This window comes from Perca flavescens, chromosome 4 (genome assembly GCF_004354835.1).
Source record: "Perca flavescens isolate YP-PL-M2 chromosome 4, PFLA_1.0, whole genome shotgun sequence".
NCBI classification, from domain to species: Eukaryota; Metazoa; Chordata; class Actinopteri; order Perciformes; family Percidae; genus Perca; species Perca flavescens.
In genome coordinates, this window is record NC_041334.1 from 18,984,245 (window position 1) to 19,005,351 (window position 21,107).

General features: G+C 38.9%; 1 protein-coding gene across 1 annotated transcript in view; it reads left to right on the forward strand.

Moving 5' to 3' along the window:
- Positions 1-14,593: 14,593 nt before the first annotated feature.
- ppp1r16b (protein phosphatase 1, regulatory subunit 16B) overlaps positions 14,594-21,107 on the forward strand; it is an 81,975-nt gene continuing 75,461 nt past the window's right edge. The window contains exon 1 of the mRNA XM_028577064.1: positions 14,594-14,752. The gene's annotated coding sequence lies outside the window, so the exon portion shown is untranslated. The remainder of the gene's footprint in view (positions 14,753-21,107) is intronic.

A 21,107-nucleotide genomic window follows, 5' to 3' on the forward strand; every position in this document is an offset into this window, starting at 1 on the left:
AACTATTTATGTTTACGATCTGAGGTGCCATTTGACCAACTCTGGTTTCCGCAGGAAATAATGCTTCAATGAAAATCCCCGGCTCCACCTGCATGCAAATCTTGTGATCTCTTTTGTCATTCCTAGAAATTTGAGAGAAAAAAATATATTGCATTAAGAGGATCCTCAGTTGAACTCAACCCATAATCTTGTTTTTTTTTTAAGTCTGTCATCTGTGAATTTTTAAATTCCAAGTAATTCCATGTCAATTTACATTTTTACAATACATTATTATAATAATAGATGTCTTGGTTTTATATTTGAAAAACACATTTATGGATTCTAATGGCATCATCCAAACCGACCTGACACCTATTACCTAGTAAAAGCTTCAGCATGGACTACTCAAATAAAATGAGATTTTATATGGCTGTATTTTGAAGTTGGATGCCTTTATAAATTGCTTTTATGGCTAAGGGAAAAGACAACCTTTTTAATACCTCCACTCTGACTGCTAGGCTAAAGCATTTAACTGTAAAATAAAACGATTTGAATACACCTTGCTCTTCAACAGCTTTGCATAAAACTCTGGGATACAAAGTAAACCACAAAGAAGGAATATAGGATGTATTAATGACATTATTTTACAGTAACACAGCAAGGATGTGTAAATATGCAAACTCTGATTTCCATTTAAATGAGTCAGTGTACAAAAAATCTTCACTTATCCCTGTGTAAAGCCATGCAGATCCTGTCGTTTAAAACAATAGTTCTCAGGAGACTCAGAATTTGTTGAACATCAAATTGTGACGTATTCCACTATATACCTGTGGTGTCGTGGACAGTGAGTATAAATATGAAGACCTGTCCAAACATGAAGCAGGACAGGATAGATTTCTCATCGGACCATCTGACCGACACCCCGACTGTCAGTCGGGGTGAGGCCCCTGGACACAGGAGCAAATGTCACAAATTTGAAACATGAATAGCGCTTGAATCTTGAGTGAGTCACAAAAAGTGACAAAATTCATGGCCCAAGGTCTACTTATTGAAGGCCACAATGTGCAGCTAAAAGTCATTTCCACTAAGTGCACCTTGTGCTTTTTCGTCAGACTGTTTTTTCCAAGGTCGATAACGAATCCTCAAGCTCACAATCAACAATGTATCAACTATTTATAATGGCAAATGAAAATCCCCAGCTGACTCAAGTTTAGACCCCAGCCTCCTTAAACACATTCACAGCTGTGTAAACATGCAACATTATTGGTTATGTTTAGCCATACTAACAGCACAGCTCCAGGGATGGCCATGTCAGCCGGTCAGTTGATCCACCAATTTGGTCCGGACTCAAATATCTCAACACCTGCTGAACGAATTGAGATTACATTTTGTACAGACATTCATGGTCCCCAGAGGATGAATCCTAGTGCCGTTGGTGATCCTGCAAATACCTGCAGGATCCCAACAATTGGCAAATATCTGCAAGACTAATGCCATTCCAATAAGCCTCAGCTGTACTTTGTGTTTAGTACTAATTAGCAAGTGTTCGCATGCTAACACTCTCAAAGATGTGTTAGCATTTAGCTCAGATCACCTCTGTACAGAGCTGTAAGCATGGCTCTTAGTCTTATTTTATTATGGTTGGTGTGTGGGTGAAAAGTTAATATTGGTTATGGATTTGGCTTTGAATGGGATTAGTAAATAGAAAAAAAATACACTTCAAACCACTTGTGGAGGGTGCCCAGATAGCTCAGTTGGTAGAGTGGCTACCCATGTGTAGAGGTTTACTCCTCCGTGCAGTGTACCCAGGTTCAACTCCAACCTGCAGCCCTTTGCTGCATGTCATTCCCCCTCTCTCTCCCCTTTCATGTCTTCAGCTGCCCTGTCAATTAAAGGCCTAACATGCCCAAAAAAATAATCTTTAAAAAAAACTAGTGGAAATGTAATCTTTATTGTGTTACAGTAAAGATGTTAACATGAAGTGTGCCTATAATTGACATGTATGTATCAACCTATCATGTTCTCACATCACTCGAGAAATAAATCACTCACACTGTCGATACAGTACTGCAGTTGGAGTTATTTATTTGTAGATATCCCATTTCTAACATACTGTAAACGCAGCCTGACTCATGCATTCCATCCCTGCAGAGTGTCTAGTTGCAGCTTTTAGGTGGAAAGATCATTCCTCCTGGACAGATAACTTCTCCCTGGCATCCTGTTTTTGTTTTCATTGTCTTCTCTGCTTTCTTGCAGACAGTCCATTTCATTCCAGGGTTGTGTGTGTGTGTGTGTGTGTGTGTGTGTGTGTGTGTGTGTGTGTGTGTGTGTGTGTGTGTGTGTGTGTGTGTGTGTGTGTGTGTGTGTGTGTGTGTGTGTGTGTGTGTGTGTGTGTGTGTGTGTGTGCAAGAATGTGAGGAGGAAACACACACAGACAGAAAGAGACAGAAAAAAAGAGAGAGAAACACGGCGATAGAGAGCACAGAGGGCCTGTAAACAGCCCACTCTCTTCCTGCCATTGTTTCATCTTAGGGACCCACATGAGGCACGACTAGGCTACGCCTCCTGGACATCACCTTGCTCCTCCTCCTCAATGGCCCACTCCTGCGGCTAATCTGCGTTTCCATGGAGACAGATAATATGCCTGCAGATGATTGCATCCCCTGCTGAAAGGCATTCATGGAGGCAATAATACAGAACAACCTGGAATTCTGACTGTTGAAAGAGCAACATAGATATAAAAACAATTCATGTGTGTCATGAAATAAGAAACTGAAACTTTTATCCTCTGACATTTCGTTTAGCGCCATCATCAGGTCAAAATTTCAGTTTGTCAGCTTAATACTTTGGTTTATGACTAAATATCAAAAAAATGGATAACATTCCCATCAGCCACAGCTGCACTTTGTGTTTAGTGCTAATTTCTAAATATTAGCATGCTAACATTCCTTCAGTTCATCTGAAAACCTTAAAATGACCAATTATGGAAATACATGGTTTTCAATAGACAGAAACTTGTGGGCCCACATGTGAGTTAGGGAAAATGGGAAACCTGTTTGGTGTGTGAGCTCCTTTTATGTGAATGCGTGTTTGAATGTCTATGGCACTTGCATATTTCCACAAGGGAGTATCTGTGTGCATTTTTGCATAACCTCACAACAAGCTTGACAAATGATTGATTGAAACCCTATCTGCAGTGTGGAACCTTATCTGTGCTAATGATCAAAGCCTCCTTTAACACGAGGCACTGAGCTCCACTGAGCCATTTTACACACATGAGCTCTTTCTGTTGATACCTACTGTATATAGTTTAGGACAGAGAGAAACTTATTTGCACTGGTCAGAAAAAAAACATTGACTCCCCATGTTATTTTTAAACAATTTTTAATTTACAGCATTTACTTAAAATAGCGAAGACTCATTGGCTTTTCCTGGCCTTGTGCTGTGTAGTGTTTTGTGTGTTTTTAAGGTCTGTTGCTGTTCTGTATGTTTCTTTGCTTGTTTCCTTTTACTTTTATGTTCTCACGTTTTTTAATAATTTTTACTCTCGTGAAGCACTTTGTTGCCTTGCTTTCCGAAATGGTATACTACATAAACTTTACTTACTTACTAACTTACTTACTTACTGACACTGACATGCATTAAGTTGGATTGCTAAATTCTTCCCCTCAGCTGCTTTACTGTAGTAGACCTTGGAAAAGGGCCAGGCATCTGCTGTCTCGTGAAACCTGCCCTGCTTATGTGGTCCAGTGGATTATGTCGTGAATAAAAGCTTGTGTGTGGTTCTGTGAAAAGACTGAGTCAAAAGTGTGCTGCATTTCATCTCAAGTTTATCATTATATGAGCTTGCAGTGTTTCATACATTAATATTGCACATAATTAGGTATGAAGAAGGCAAATTGTGTCTTTTCTGAATAACATTTGTGGTTGCAAAAACAGGACAAGAAAATGTCACAAAGCAGCAAAAATGACTCTTGTTTAAAACACAAAGAAATCTCATGCAGTAAAAAATGAAAATAACTTGTTAAATATTTTTTATCACTGCCTCTTTGTATTGACGGCACAGGTTAATGTTGATGTTGATGAAAGTTTGTCATTTAATTCATTCAGATGTATTCTGTCCTCACAGCCTACCACAGCTACTTAGAATTATGGATTTTTTTTTCTGCTGTTGGTTTACAGAGAAGGGTTTTAACATGAGTGGGGCGATTACATACATTCACAGACAATGGACGTTATTCAAGCAGGGCTAAAATCACTTGCTATATTTAACCACTTTCATTCATACTAATATCCTGCTTTGGGATCAAGCCTGATTTAAACTGAGCAACAAAGTATTTGTGGTGGGATGTGAGCTCAGCAGCACGAGTTGTGATGACGTTTGATTAGGGAATTAGATGGCGAGAAAGGGGGAAAGAAAGAGAAAGAAAAAAACAATGAGCTTTTGTAATAATGTAAATAAAAATTACTCTAATTTTAAGACTGGGATCAGAATGTTAACTCACTTCTCATAACTCAGAATGAACTCTCTGGACACAGGAGCAACTCACTTCTTGCCAAATATTCTGCTGTCATATCAAAATGATACAACTTTAATGAAATACATATATGAACTTTAATGAAGTACAATTTTGTTGTAGAATATATAAAATGTGATAGTCCACCAGTGGTCGCTCTTTTTTTAATTAACTTTCTCTTACATGTTCTTATTTGTGATTCATATGCAGTAGATTTATTTAAGGGGCATTAGTGTACTGAATGATCAGAGAAAGTGCACCTGACATTTTGCATGTTCAGTTTATCTTGCGCATTAATATGAATAAGTTAGCATGGTGCAGTGGAAGGCAGTGCTTATTCAGCAGCCTATAATAGCTGTTGCTCAGTTGCTTAGGTAAGTAAAAACTGAGAGAGCATTATTACCCTCACTGTCACTTTGTTGTTCATGTGTAGAGGGACTGTAGTATAACACCACACCAGCACCCCTCTGTGTCATAATGTGGGTACTACAGAAGAGTCATCACGTAAACACTTCGTAATCCTTAGGACAAAATAAAAAATAAAAAAATCCAGTATGACATGAAGGCACAAAGACAGTGATGGAAAGTGCAAGCCATGCCACGCTGCATGATATTGGCAACATGCCAGTGTTACTGTCTGCAGCAATATATTTTGTCATTGTTTCAAATATTTTACATGTAATTTACTAATGAGGCCACTAGAGAGAGCTCTTATCTTTCTGTACGCAAAGCTAAGAGGGAGAATGAGGGTGAATGGCATCCTTTTGTTATTGCAATTAACTAACAGGGGGGATTATTTCCTGCAAAAATGTGTTTCTACACAATCTATCACCATCCAATCTAAATAGATGTATGGATGATTTTCAGTGCATTTATTTCAAACCGGGTGGTTTCTCTTGATCTATTCTGGAAAGAGTTAAGTGTTGTTAGCTGCTTTTGATAAATTGTTTGCTCATTACTTGTTCCAAGTGCAGCTCTTAACACTCTAGAGGCAGTGATTCAAAAAAGACCACACATCTCATTTGTATACTGGTTGATTATTATCTTGAAGGCACTTGGCTGCAAACACATGTTTAAGGTGCAGCTGACTGGCAGGAATAGCTGTGGAGGGAATGATGAGTGTTGCACCAGATGGAGTTTTTTGCCTTGCATGGGGGAACATACAGGGTTGGTTGGTATAGGTGGGGATTACACAGGGATTTTTTTTGTTCTTCTCACTTTTCCTTACTTAGCAATTGTATATGGTCTAGAATGATTCATTCCCCTTTCAGTGGTCTATCAGATTTAAAAGAAAGTTTTCAAAGCTTCACTAAAACTGCACTGTCAATGTCTGCACTCCATCTTAAACCTTGGTGGAGCTCCTGCAGAAGCTTTGCTGCAGAGTCAAACTGCAGCATGCCTCCAGCAGAGAGCAAATTACCCCTTTGCTGTTATTGTTGGTGGATGTTTTAAGATTTGGAAACCTGCTGTGTCATTTTTGCACACACTGAAATAGAAACAGCAACTTCCGTACAGTAACTGCCAGAACAGTTTAGACTTCTTGGTCATGATCTATACATAGATTTACAGTTTAGGCATTCACACTCACTGGCACACAATATGACAGAGATACAATGCCTAGAAGAGAAAGAGGCAAGATGCGAAATCATTTCTATATGTTGCCAGTTCAGATGAAAGAGAACAGTATGTTGCCAAAGACGAGTCACAGTATAATCTGGTTTACTGTCAAATCCTCCAAAAGAACACACAGACCTGCAGGTCTTACATCAAAGCTGTATTATTGTTCCTCTCACCATGACGTGTGGTAATCATTGGCTTCTATGACAGGATGCATAAGAGCTCAATACTCTGTTTGAGTGGCAGAATCTTACTGACGCAGATTGAATATCCTGTCTGCAGTGATGGAAAGTTCTGTACTTACAATTTATATACCACTTTATACTTCTACTCGACTACATTTGAGAGGGAAATACCAACCTTTTTTAGGTCACTATTTGTATGACAACTGTAGTTACTTTACAGATAAAGATTTTACATGAAAAGACATATGTGTGTGTGTGTGTGTGTGTAATAACTGTCAAAGCTAAGGGAAACGTGAATTTCCCCTTGCAGGATAAATAAAGGCATATCTTCTATATATGCTTATAAAATACAATGTATTGCTAATGATTAAACCAGTGGTTCCCAATATTTTTGGCTTGTGACCTCTTACAAAAAAGCAACGTCACGTCGTTCTTGTCACATTTGAGATGTCTATTGGTTACCAGTTCCACCAAAGAGATGTTTCCCCTTTAAACTTCACACATGGTTTCATTCAAATATATGTTTGAACTCCAAAGAGGTAAAACTGTCCAATACTTCCCAAAAAAAAAAGATTAGAATACAATAAAATAAAATAAATATATAAATGTGTGAAGCACATTTGTTTTTTGTTTATTTCATACCTCATTAATCAACCCCCCAGATTTATTTTGCGACCCTTTGGAGGGCCCAGCCCCTATTGTGAGCTGGGAACCACTTGACTACAGAACTGTATAGTTAAAACTAGCTTAAACTCTTAACATTTAACAACTTAAACATTTCTGTGTTTTTATGGCTTTGTTCCACCTGCTAAATTCATTATTCCTCCCTTCAGCTGAGACATCAGCAATATGCAAATGCTCCCAGGAAACACACTTATTTGTGGATTATCTTTCCTTGGGCCATAATGATGACACCATCCTTTCAGTTCTCAGAAGAATTGCTTGCACAGCAGAAGTTTTTACAAAAAAAAAAAAAAAAAAAAAAGATCTTCCACATTTGGATCTTTTGAGACTGCAAAAAATGTCATTTGTGGGTGTTCAGGTTTGTAGGTCAATGGCTGATGTCGTTTTTTCTTTGGGAGTGTTAGTAGAAAAAATGTGTAAAATGAAATGTCTTTCCACTTTACTGCACTTTACAGAAGAGGTAGAGCAGTCTGGATGAAGTGAATCTGGTGATTTATTTTAATTCCATATAGAAATTCTCTGCATTCTGCAAAGCATTTTGACCAAAAATAAAAACATATTTTCTATTACTGGGCATTGCAGATAGTATGTGAGAGTAACCAGAAACGAGAGATCAGTTGCAAACAATTATCTCCTCTTTCAATCATCTCCCTCCACCCTCCATACTGTTGCTGTCATAGTTCATTCAAATCTCTTGAGTCTGCTTGCTATTGAAAAATGCTGCTGTCCCCAGGAGATACAACCCCCCCCAAGGAGCCCTTGCAGGCAATTCAACAGCAGACACTATTTCAATTTTCCATGCCTGCAAAGTGTTCTTATTTTCTAGTTGAATAAACAACAGTTACATTTGCATTTTTATGACGCATACATGCTCATGTGCTCTCTGAGTGCATTGCTCTGAGGGTCAATGCACACATTAAAGTCCCTCTTTACTCAAAAATTTATTTTGCTTGTTGTTCACTTGGATGTTCAATTGGACCTTCACTGTGAGGAATGATGTATGTGCAAAGTTTAACACAGGATCTTTTCAGACAGACAGAAAGAGAGTCATGACAACTGTGATGACTGTCTGTAAAGATACAAAAGCCCAGAAGATTTCATTATTCTAAAGGACAATCAGCCCGAATGTCACATTTGGACCTGGATCTGTTTTCGGAAGCTTACTTTCTAACAGTTTTGGAATCAGATAATTTTCTTAAAGTGACCATATGTAACTTTTTAAATGTTTCTGAAACTGTGTAATGTTCCATTTGATGATCATAGATGACCTGTAACAGCAAACAAGACTAACAGTGAAAAAACGCTATTTTTATATAGATTTTATTAAAGGTCCCATGGCATGAAAATTTCACTTTATGAGGTTTTTTAACATTAATATGAGTTCCCCCAGCCTGCCTATGGTCCCCGAGTGGCTAGAAATGGCGATAGATGTAAACTGAGCCCTGGGTATCCTGCTCTGCCTTTGAGAAAATGAAAGCTCAGATGGGCCGATCTGGAATCTGCTCCTTATGAGGTCATAAGGAGCAAGGTTACCTCCCCTTTCTCTGCTTTGCCCACCCAGAGAATTTGGCCCACCCATGAGAGAGAGACATCATGGCTTTCAAACAAGCAAAGTGGCAGTTGGTCAAGGCCACACCTCCACCCTCCACCTTGCCAGGTAAAAGGAAGCAGGAGATTTCTTTATATTGGCCTAATTGTAATTTAATGTTATTTTAGAAGTTATCTGATGTAATATATGGCTGATACTGGGACAGGGCCATCACAGGAAAAGGAAATTAAACAAAGAACAACTAAAAGCTAAAAGGGAAAGGGAAAGACGACATGTGAAAACCCAAATCAAAGCTTGGTCGGGCTTTCAACAGATGGAGATAATTACGGGATTGTTAATGATTGTTAATGATTCAAAACCAAACCCCAATTGAATTGGCCTTCAGATATGTAATATGTCTATTTCATCCATAAAATAACTTTAGATTGCAAAATATGGTTGTGCGTCAGTAGCTTATAATAAATCACATCCCCCTTCTATTTAGTGCCCGTTTTTTATTCCTTTCACATTATTGTTTGTGTAGGCCTACTATTTTCTTTTCCCTTGTCCCCCTGTACTTGTGTAAAGCGTCCTTGGGTTTCATGAAATGTGCTATATTAATCTAAGTTATTATTATGTGCTTTGCTACAACAAACTCTTAATGCTTTGGCTCGTGACACAGTGATAGTGATACCAGGTTTAGCTCACAATACATCCAGAGTAGGCTAAGTTACCTTATGCAACACTTGAAATGTAACAATGCATTTGTAACGTATTCTCTTAGTGTAAATGAATGATTTTCTGTCTGAGCAAAACATTCATCGCAACTATGTGACCTCCCGGTAACGCTAACTCAGTAATCTACTGTGGGTAATACAGCAGGTGTAGAAAGAAAAGAAATGATCTTTACGACAGCAGGTGTGGTAAAAACACTACCGCTTTTGTCCAAAGTGGCCGCTAGAATCAACACAAACCGAAAGTTACAAATAGTCACTTTAAAGGTCCCATGACATGGTGCTCTTTGGATGCTTTTATATAGACCTTAGTGGTCCCCTAATACTGTATCTGAAGTCTCTTTCCTGAAATTCAGCTTTGGTGCAGAATTACAGCCACTAGAGCCAGTCCCACAATGAGCTTTCCTTAGTATGTGCCATTTCTGTGTCTGAAGCTATTGAGGAGGAGAGTGTGAGGGGCAAGGTGGAGGGTGGAGGTGTGGCCTTGACCAACTTCCACTTTTCTCGTTTGAAAGCCATGATGTCTTTCGCTCATGGGTTGGCCAAATTCTCTGGGCGGGCAAAGCAGAGAAAGGGGAGGTAACCTTGCTTGTTATGACCTCATAACAAGCAGATTCCAAAACGGCTCATCTGAGCTTTCATTTTCTCAAAGGCAGAGCAGGATACCCAGGGCTCGGTTTACACCTATTGCCATTTCTAGCCACTGGGGGACCATAGGCAGGCTGGGGGAACTTATATTAATGTTAAAAAACCTCATAAAGTCAAATTTTCATGCCATGGGACCTTTAAGCAGTAACACTAATGTAAAAATACAATAAAGTTTTACAAGTAAAAGTCATGCATTCAAAATCGTACTTACAGTAAAGGGACAGTTTACCCCAAAATATACTCCATGAGTACGCTACATTCTGTGTGTTGCTATTTGGCGGGTGTAGTTTGGTAGAAATACTTCCTTCATGAAACTGCTCACAAACAGGTCTGTGAATTATCTTGAGTAACTGGATCATGATTTCCAGAAAGAGACATTGATGTTCATTTTTTCAAATGCACTTTTTTGTCTCGCTATCAGAACCACAAGCCGAGGCCTTCTAGTTCTATTATATTTGAGAGCAGGCACACATCTCTATGGCCAATATCTCTGACACTCGGCGACTCACCAAAACAATCAAGATTAATAAATAGCACTACAAGTAAGAACTGACCTTTTAAGTAAAAAAAGAAAAGAAAGAATCAACAGCTAAATGTACTCGAGGTATCAAAAGTGAACTCATTATGTAGCAGAAGGGTGTTATATTGTTGGAGTATTGCTACTGATGGATTACTATGTAAGGATTTTCATAGTGTAGCTGGTGGAGGTGAAGCCACTATTAACTACTTTATATTCTTTAAGGTATTTTTACGTAACCTGAATATACAGCTGTCAAATGAATGTAGTAAAAAGTACAATATTTCCCTTTGAAATATAGTGGAGTATAGAGTAGCATCTATTCATGTATATCTGAGGTTATATCCACTTTAAACAGAAATAAATATAGTTTTAACACCATTGTGGTGTTAACAGCTCTGTCTGTTCACTCAGTGCTATTACCCACAGGACGCATGTCAATAATATAGGCTGCAGCGCACTTTATAAAAGGACAATGCATTAATACTTAAATTACATTGTGTTAAATGACAAAAGAGTGGTTGATAATAAGAGCATACTCCATCTGCGCTGATGTGCGAATATCTTAATGCGGGGACTTGACAACTTGGACTCATTGCTCGCAGGCCAGCTACTTGGCACTAATCCAGTCTTCACCACAGAGAGAAGAGAAAGATAAAGGAGAAGGGTGGATCAATGCGGGGCAGAAAGACATGCTGCGTATTGTTGGAGCAGATTTATAATACAGTTTTTAATAGCATCACACAAAGAAAGATTGTCTTTCCTGCAATTCTTCTTCACAAAGAGTGGAGAGCTGCAACAGAATTGGATATTTTCTGTGTTCTTGTTCTCATTAGTCACCAACAGTGTGTCTTTTTGTCTGCCTGCTAACCATAAAAACTGATGATGGAAAACGTCTGACTTGAAAACTCACTTTCAAATTCAGCACTTAGTCATCAGATTAATCCGAAGATTGATGCTCTCATATCTGTCCATGGGATATAAAGCTGAAGCCAGAAGATGGTTAGCACTGGCAGTGACTTCCTGGGTTTCCAAGCAAGCTGTTTCCCATGTTTTACCTATTTTTTATGCTTAGCTAACTAACCACCTGCAGGCTGTATAGCTTCATATCCAGCATGCAAACATGAGTGGTATCAATCTTCTCATCTAATTCTTGATAAGAATTTTTCCAAAAATGTTGGACTATTGTTTTTAATGGCTCCATAATAAACTTGAGGGACTTTAGGGACACTGCAAAGACCTAATCCTCATTACTGTTACTTTGTGGTCTTTGTTTAGTCATGCTACTTCCAACAAAAATAACCGGCCCTTTCTGTTCCTTGGGAGAAGTGGGGCAAGTGCAAATCTATAAAATATGTAAAGGGTGAAGTCTTAAGCCTGCCCACCATTTCCAGCTGCCATGGGACCAGGAAGATTAGGGTTAAGAGGACAAAGGGGAGTGTATGAACAAATAGCCTACTTTACTCCCTCAACCATTCCTGCTGACCCAGATTCTCAGATCACAGTGTTTCCAATGCTAAAACTTTTATATCCCCATTTTATCTGTGTGTCTTTGTCGACATGTGCATACGTTTTTTTGCCAAGTTTGGATATCATTATATTTCAGTGTGTACTGTAGGCTACATCTTAAGGCACACATGCAGTGATAACATGTTATGATCATTATCTTTACCATAAGTGTTGCAGATTGACTTCCTTACCTGTCATCTTTCAAAAGCTTGGTGACGTCTTCATATTGAGATCTTTGGCGTATGGTGCATTGAAGTGAACACTGTGAAAATAAAATTCTTCCATCCCTGAACCTACAGGGCAGACAGTGTTTTTTCTTTACTGGACAATAATAGTAATTAAATCATTGAATGATTAATAATTGAAAAGGGAAAACTATACCACCTCAGACAGCTTAATTTATTCATTGTCTCTCTGGGGCTCCTAAGCACCTTCTACTGGAAAGCACCCTCGGGGGGCATCATGAACTGGTCTGGGAACTGCTCCTGTGGCATTATACTTCTTTCAAAACATATTTGCTGTTTCTAATTAGTAGTATATGTCATTTTTAGGAGACAGGGTTAAACACAGTGTCCTCTAAATCCTTTGCATTTGCAGAATGTACCAAGTTTTATTGTGTAGTTTGTCTTACATCTGAAAAACAATTTAAGATTATTTTTTGGGCTTTTCCACCTTTAATTGATAGGACAGCTAGGTGAGAAAGGGGAGAGAGAAGGGGGAAGATATGCAGGAAATCGTCACAGGTCGGACTTGAACCCTGGACCTCTGCGTTGAGGCACAAGCGTCTCAGTACATGTACGCCTGCTCCACCCACCGAGCCAACCCGGCCACTTTAAATTCCTCATTTATGTATTATTCTATATTGCACACTAGCGTTTTTAGCACAGCCTGAAAAGTATGCCATCATGCATTGCACTTTGCATATTTTATGAGCATGAGACAAATAAAACATTTAAATCTGAACTGTCAATATTCTTTCTTTGAAAACATCAAATAACAAAGAGTTTCATTTGCAGCATGCATTTATATTTTTCAATAAAAATAAAAATGCACAGGCAAAGTTAAATGATCTCACTTTGTGCATGTGCATTTCCATGCAATTGTCTAGAAAAGAGCACCACTCTCCTGTGCAAAGAGGAAGATCTCTGCACTAGAATCAAGATAATGACACTTCATGTGGTGGGGGATTGCTCGAGGTATGACCACAGAAAGAGACCTGGGATTAAAGGCAAAAAGAAGAAGAGAAAACTAGAAAGGAAAGGAGACACAAGTTAAGCAAAGATAGAGAAAGGAAAAGAATGGGAGAGAAATCCCAAAGAGTGGGAGAGATATCTGAGAGACTCAGAGAGATGCTCTCTTTCAAGTCTCACCAGAGAGGCTGTGCAGACATAGCACTGATTTTAGTTTCAGCTTTAATGTATTTGACACCTCACGAGCATTAAGACAAGTAAAAATACTGCTAAATAATACATTAAATAGAAAATCTTTCGGACAATATTGTTTTATCAGGATGAGTGTTCTGAATATTCAGTTAACTGTTGAGAGCTGCAAAACAAGAGTTAGAGTTATTGAATGATTCACCACTGACTTCAGATATATGCATCATTCCTTTAGTGTCCTAAAACCTAAACTTTTAGAGGTAAATGATAAAAATAGATGCTGAAAAAATAATTTACAGGATGATACAAATATAGACAGGGAAAGAAGTGATAACAAAGATAAGCAAACATAAAGCTATAGCAACAATTTATAGGCAAATTAATGTGCTATAAAAGTATTGCGCTATTTTATAGACCTTACCTAACCTGGTGCCTGAATCAGGCTGGTCAAAAGTATATATTCAGTTCTGTTGTCGGGTCTCGGGTAATCTCATGATGTATCATAATCATCGCAAAGATAATCTTTTTTAAATCAAAGCAGAGAGTGTGAACTGTGAAGTGTGAAGTTTTTCTATTTTGACAAAAAATTGGACACATGAAGACCTCTACTTTGAAGTGCAAATAATTTGGAATACATTTTACATGCATAATCAAATCCAGTAAAGATGTGATCATAACTAATAACAGCATAGTTTGGCATTTGGGGAATCATGTTTTTTGCCTTACAATTTAGCCGATACTCCAACATCACTGACGGATATCCAACTTCAATAACTTAATAAGTCAAAAAACCATTGCAACAACAAGCTTGTCCCAGCCGTGTGCAACTGGAAAGTTTCCGCTGGCGTCTGTGCTACTTGCAACATTTCTGTATTTAGTTGTGTTTTGTCTATTTGCAGTGTTGTCTCCTTTATTTCCTTGTGTTTTGTCTATTTGCATGTTTTCTTAAGTTGCAGTGTGTTGAGCTCTCAGGGTCACCATGTATGATTCTGACTTGCAGTCTTGCAGATAAAGTGCCTAAACTGAGCATATTTCCCATAGTCTTGAACTGTTCCTTTAAATAAATAAATGAATAAATATCATAAAAATTAAATTCCATCCAATAAAAAACAACGAAATAGGCCTATCTTTGCTGAGGTGGTCGGTGGTGGTGGGGGCCCCTGGTGGTCTCGGGGGCCACACTGTGCACCCCTGCCGTACACAGTGCGCTTCAGTCTCCTCCTCCTGCCTCTCAGCCCCGCCCTCCAGGAGTGACGGATAGAGAGGAGAGAGAGGGACTCTGCAGACACACACACTCACACACACACACACACACATTTTGCACAGAGTCACACACACTGAGCTTTTCTCCTCCGCTGTGTCTTTACTAACGGGACAAGTTCAGATCTCCAGGATATTTCTGGCTGTTCTCCGCTTTTCTCTCGCCTCCATGTGAACATCTCGACCCGGAGTGAGGTGAGTGCACACATTTAGTTGCCAGTTTGTTGGGGGTGAGCCGTTAACTGGTTGAAACTAAACGAGGGGGAAGAAGAAGAAGGGGATTTGCTCAGTAGAGGAGGAAGCGGCAGGCAGGAGGAGAGGCATTTCCGACTCCTGCTCTTGTTGGAGCAGTTTTAGCTAGCTCACTTTACCGCCTTTCGGTTGTCACTAAACGCCTCGATAACGTGTAATTAACCCGGAGAAAACCGTCGTTTCCGCTGCCCTGAATTGAGCTACGCGGCTTGAGATAAGCAGAGCGCCTTCAACATCCTCCCGGGGATGTTGCCATTACACCGCTGTAATGTAACGTTACACACATGGCTTTTCTTACAACCGCTACTGCATTTCTGCAGCTGATACTTTGGCCACTTGGACACAGTTTGAAACTGTTGAAGGCTGCAGAGATTTACTTTGTTTGTTACTTATAAGCCACGCTACAGAAGTGAGGAGAGCTCACCAAGGCTGCGAATGTTAACGTAAACTAAGGTAACGGTGTCTAAACTTTTGAATGGAAAATATGTGCACACTTCATATTAATATGTGCACACTGCCTGACAAGTAAAACAAAATAGATTTGTTAGGGGCTGCTAACGTTTATTATTAATCTCGATGAATTTTGATTATTTGATTAACCGCTTAATGATTTGGTCTATAAAATATCAGAAAATAGTAAACATTTGCTTATTTTGTTAGACTAAGTCAAAAACTCAAATATTGTATTTACAGTTCGGCTATGTGAAACAGAGAAAAAAGCAGCAAATTGTCACACATGAGATGCTTAAAACGGCATATGTTTGGTATTTGTGATTGATTATGACGATGATTTTGTAACTGTCTGTCAATCATGAATTTAATAATTATAAATGTAATAGTTTATAATGATAAAAAACAAGTCCTCATTTCAGAAGCTTGAACCAGCAATTAGCTTGAAGGGCTGCAACTAAGAAACAATTGATTATTGATGTCAATATTGATCTGATAATTATTTTCTCAATTAATCGTTTTGTCAATAAAATGGTAGAAAACGTGTGTGACGGTAACATTCAAACGTCTTGTTTTGTCCAACAGTCCAAAACCCCAAAATGTTCAGTTTACAATGATAGAAAACAGAGAAGAGCATGAACTCCTCACATGTAAATGATTAAGACAATTAATTATTAAAATGGTTGTTTTATTTTCTGACAACCAATCATATCACCACCACAATACAGACTACACCACATTAAACATCTATGGTATCCTTTTGTACCATGAGGACATCAGAACTGAACTATTAGGCTCTGTCTCTCTCTGTCAGTGCTTCATGTTCACTCAAAAGACTGAAAACATCATCACTTTGTTAGTGCCTGGCTGTGTTGTGCATTTGTATGCATTTAAATGTTTGATGCATGGAGACGACCTGAGAGCATTCTCCTGCTGTTCTCTCAGCATCTGCAGCTCATGTGAGAGAGAGAGAGAGAGAGAGAGAGAGAGAGAGAGAGAGAGAGAGAGCGAGAGAGCGCAATCTGTTTTCATGCAGACATGCTTACTGTACATACACAACGTGTATCTGCATGCAAACATGCATGTAGCTGAAAAAGACCCTCCGGTCTGCATCACAAACATGCATCCGGACTGTAATGTTTGATTACATAAACCTTGTGTCGTATGCACAAGGCTCAGGGCTGAAATGTACTGTGTATAGTTTTCTTTCAGCTGGGACATGTGAGGCTCACAAGTCAAATTCTGACGCGTAAAAAAGCAAGTTACTCCATCTTGAATCTCTCATGCTCTTTACACATAATGATGGTAAGATGACAGGAATCAATTTACAAAGGGATGCAATAAAGGTTGGCTGGACTCGAACCACAGACATTGCTGTTCATGGTTGGCATTGTAACCTCTAAGCTGCCCTCGTTTGATCAGCAGCAGTAAGAGCTGTGCTCATTGGAAGATGGAGCAGCAGGGCAAAGACGCAAAGTGTAGTGTAGTGTAGGTTTACATTACCATGCTAGGTAGCAGGAAAGCCCAGGAAAAAAAAAAAACCTAGCAAAGATTGTTTTGGAAATGAAGCAATTGACCTCTTCTTCAGAGAGGAAGAACATGAATAAGAAGACAGAAGTCTGCACACTAATTATGTTACTGCATCAGCCTTATCTTTCTTATGTAGCCAGCAATAATCATCTGTTACTTTTTAAATAAAAGGTAACATCTTTTGCACATTGTCATCCTGATCATTGATAGAATGATACAATCATAATCATCGTAAACAACAAATATTGCTATGATTTCTTGCCATTATTGTTACAAAACCCATGACCACATTAGCAATGCACTCCTCCACATTACAGCCAACAGTTCCTTTGGTATTTCGGGCAATAAATCATTAGGCTGTATATAGTGTAATGGCAAAAGATAGATTAGATTCCTCTGAGTGTCTGTTCCTCTCAGTCTCTGATCTCTGAGGAGCCCCACCGCTCTCCTTCAGTACGTCCTCTCCACTGATGAGCTGCCTCCATAATATATTCTCTGTAGTTTTGTACCCTAACTGATGTTTAATTATTCCGACACGGTGATTTGGCTGTTGCTCATAAAATATTGAAACAGAAGCGGCCCTGGAGGCACAAACAGACACTGGCTTCACTCAATCCTTAATACAACTCGGTGTGGAGCTGGGCGCCGTCTGCAACTCATATCAAAGTCAACACAGACGCACAACCACCCACCGTATAAGTTGTTTAGTGAAATTTTTGTTTGAATAAAATACAATTTTCTTTTCTTCCCCAGTCCTCGCAGGAAGTTTCATGTTTTAATGTGAATCTGTTCTTGACCTCCTGCTGCTTAAGACGTCTTCTTGAGCCGTGCCTGAAACCAGTGTGCGTGATTACTATCGGAAAGCGATTATACTAGATCAGTGTTTCTGATTACAGCTACTAACCAGGCACTGTCTGCTAATCTACTGAGACAGGCAAATCTCAGGGCAGCTATCAAGGCTACTTAGGGGCCCTTAAATTCCACCACCCCGTCTCTTGACCATTTTGTAATCAACTTTCTTGTAAATACACGTCACCTGTTGAGTTGGTCCCTCCCTGGATGTTGATTTAATGTTGAGGTTTGACCTGAACACTGAAAACATTATATAAAGTTAAGAATAAAAAAAATAAAAATTACTTAGACATTTTAAGCATTCTGATGGGATTTCCAATGACAATCTTATGATTTTTTTCCCCCTCTGTGTTTTATTTTTTGAAACACATTTTTTAAAAGTTAAAAAGTAAGTTTGCGTCTCTCTGCCGATGTTGTTTTTTCACATAGAACCATCATTGGCAGGGCTCAATCCGAGGGGCGGGATAAACGGTTGTCTTTCAATTTCCCTCGGCACGTAATAGGATAGCGCTCCAACCAGGCAGAGCAACGAAGAAGGTAGCAAAGCTAGTTGAAAGATTAAACTTTTGCCGTATCCGGCCAGCAAAACTCCCAACACATCTTCCTTTTTTAAGAATGATTTCAGTGCCGTTCTTTTCTCAAAGAAAAGCTTAACTCCGCTGTAACTGTAAGGTCCGCTGTAACAAGCACTAACCTTAGCTAATGTCAGTCTCTAACTCTGGGAACTCCAGGTGAACCTGTGAAACTGCAGTCAAGCAGGTCCGAATCTCACAAACCCAGAGAGAGCGACAAGAAGGGGTTAAGCCAATCAATGCGCTTTGGGCAGCTCTACAATAAAATAAGATTTTACCCATTTTAAATATAAAAAAAATAGAAAATCCATATGTGGCAGTCAACGCTGATATTGTGGTGGGCCACCACAAATAAATCAATGTATGGGAAACACTGTCCCTGGTTGTGAGTTGTAAAATGTGCAGCAGTGGTATGTCACCATCTGTTTCTAGTGCGAGACAAAAGGATACCAAATGAAAACCAGCGGGCATGCAAATTATACTAGTATTGTTCAGATTGTGTTTTTGGCTTTTGTAAATACTTAAGGGATCAGTGGACTTAATGGTGGACCTCTTGCTGATGCATGCTGGGATATTGTGTGACCACTCACTGAGAGGATAAAACCACAAACATTGTTTGGTAGAGAAGAGCTTTCGCATCATGTCATCCCAATCGAGTGTGTGTGTGTGTGTGTGTGTTAGTTTGTTTTTGTGGTCTTAATTAGGGCTGGGCGATATCGAGAAATTCAAATATCACAATATTTTTTTACCAAATACCTCGATATCGATACCGCAACGATATTGTAGCGTTGACTATTGGTGCTGTCACAAAATATTTACACAATTAAATTTTTTATAAATAATCATCAGTAATGTGGATATAATGACTAAGTGGGTACAGGCAAATAATAGAACAGTTACAGTCTGGTAAGTTCAGAAAATAACATAACTTTACTTTAATGCAGCCTTTAAAACCAGGAAAAGACAACACTTATGCCATATTGCGATATTACAATATCCAAAATCTAAAACGATATCTAGTCTCATATCACGATATCGATATATTGCCCAGCTCTACTCTTAATTTGAAGTTTGTCACTGTCCAGTTCAAACCGTTTATATCCACATTTGGTGATTTTCAAGCTTTTGCATAAAGTTTAACCAGATTTCTCTGGGTTTTGGGCTGTTGGTTGGACAAACCAATACATTTGCAGAAGTTATCTTGGGTTTCCGGAGTATTGTGATATGCATTTTCCACAGTTTTCTTACATTGTATAGGCTATACCAAATGATGAATCAGTAATGAAAGTAATGTATTGCCCTAATCAAATCTCGAAATCCACTCCATTAGATGTAAAACAACCCTCATTACACATGACCCTTTACATCCCTCCATAACTCATTCCAACCCCTCCCATCAGGCCAAATGAATGAATGAGCGAATGAATGAATTTTGCTATGCCACTTTCTGGTGTGACCTGGCACATAGGCTTGTACAATCCCTGAAAACCTCCATTACGCTAACTCAAAAATGCAATGTCAACTAGCCTAAAACAAGGCTGTTTTCTTAGTTTATTTAAAGTTTATACAGTATTTTGGAGCAACCTGATGTTCACTCATATACAGTAAATTGGTGTTTCTGCATACTAACGCACAGAGCAGTTAAAGCAAAAGTAAAACAAATGCCTTTTATAGGTCTTTTCATGCTTACAGTGTCCTTTATAACTCATAACTCATATTGTTTTTACATCCCTTTTATTTATTTATTTTTTTTAACCTTGTGCTGTATTTGTAGCTCATTGCAAGTTTCTGTGTTAAAGCCAAACATGTAATGCAGACTCACTGTGTCTTTAGCAGACCCACCAATCAGAGTCAGAGAAGCGTTGTGGGCAGGAAGTGAGCTCATAGAAATTGTGGTCTGCGCTCTGTGTTCAGGAAGGCGTTTGACCCAGGGTGGCATTGTTAAGGTTTTTTCCCCTCACATTGTTGTGGAAAGCACACAAGCAAGCCTCTGGTCTAGTTTGGTTACATGGTTACTTGTATGTACGTACGTGGAATTCTTGGATTCTATTAAAATTGTCTTCATAAGGTTTAGAAGGCAACACATAATTTCTCAGCACAACTTTCCAACAGTTCTTCATACAGTCTATAGCCTCTAAAAATATTCACTATCCATAAAGATCCATGCTTCATTCTGCTCCCCTGACGAGCAAAATGCCTCCTTAGATTAGACGAACACAGCTGTTGAACTTCAAAGGCAAAATTCAGCCAACGTTGAAAGTGTTGTTGAAATTGTGTGTGTGTGTGTGTGTGTGTGTGTGTGTGTGTGTGTTTTGTTTGTGTGAGTGTGCATGCTTGTGTGCTTTTTGAAGGCTGTTTTTAATGAATTTTTGAGATGGAGCCTTTTAATGTCTGGTTTGCTCTGTCTTCCATCTCTGTCTACGCTCTACAACCATTGGTCTAAAATTGACTGCACACTCTGGTGCTTGGTTGTGCCTTGTAGGACCAAGGCTGCAGTTGAGGTGTGTGTGTCTGTGTGTGTGTCTGTGTGTGTGTCTGTGTGTGTCAATAATTTGTGGTTTGTTTGTGCCCTTGTTGTATGTCGTTTCTTCTTTGTAAACTGTGTGTGTGTGTGTGAACATAGATGTGTCTGCAAGTGTAATGTTTTGCCCTTTTTTTTTTACGATGGCTCACTATGCTTGAAAACCCTCAAGACACACACACACATTTCTGCTCACACACACCACACTCTGTTAACCACTAATGTTTTTCCCATTAAGGTTTTATCAACTTGTGAGAACTGAAGCTCCTTCAGATTTCTTAAGTGCGGGATTCCTTCATCGTGTGAACAGCTGTATCTGTTTAAAAAGCAATGAGTGAACACAAGTTTGTCTGAAAGCTTACTTTTAGGAATC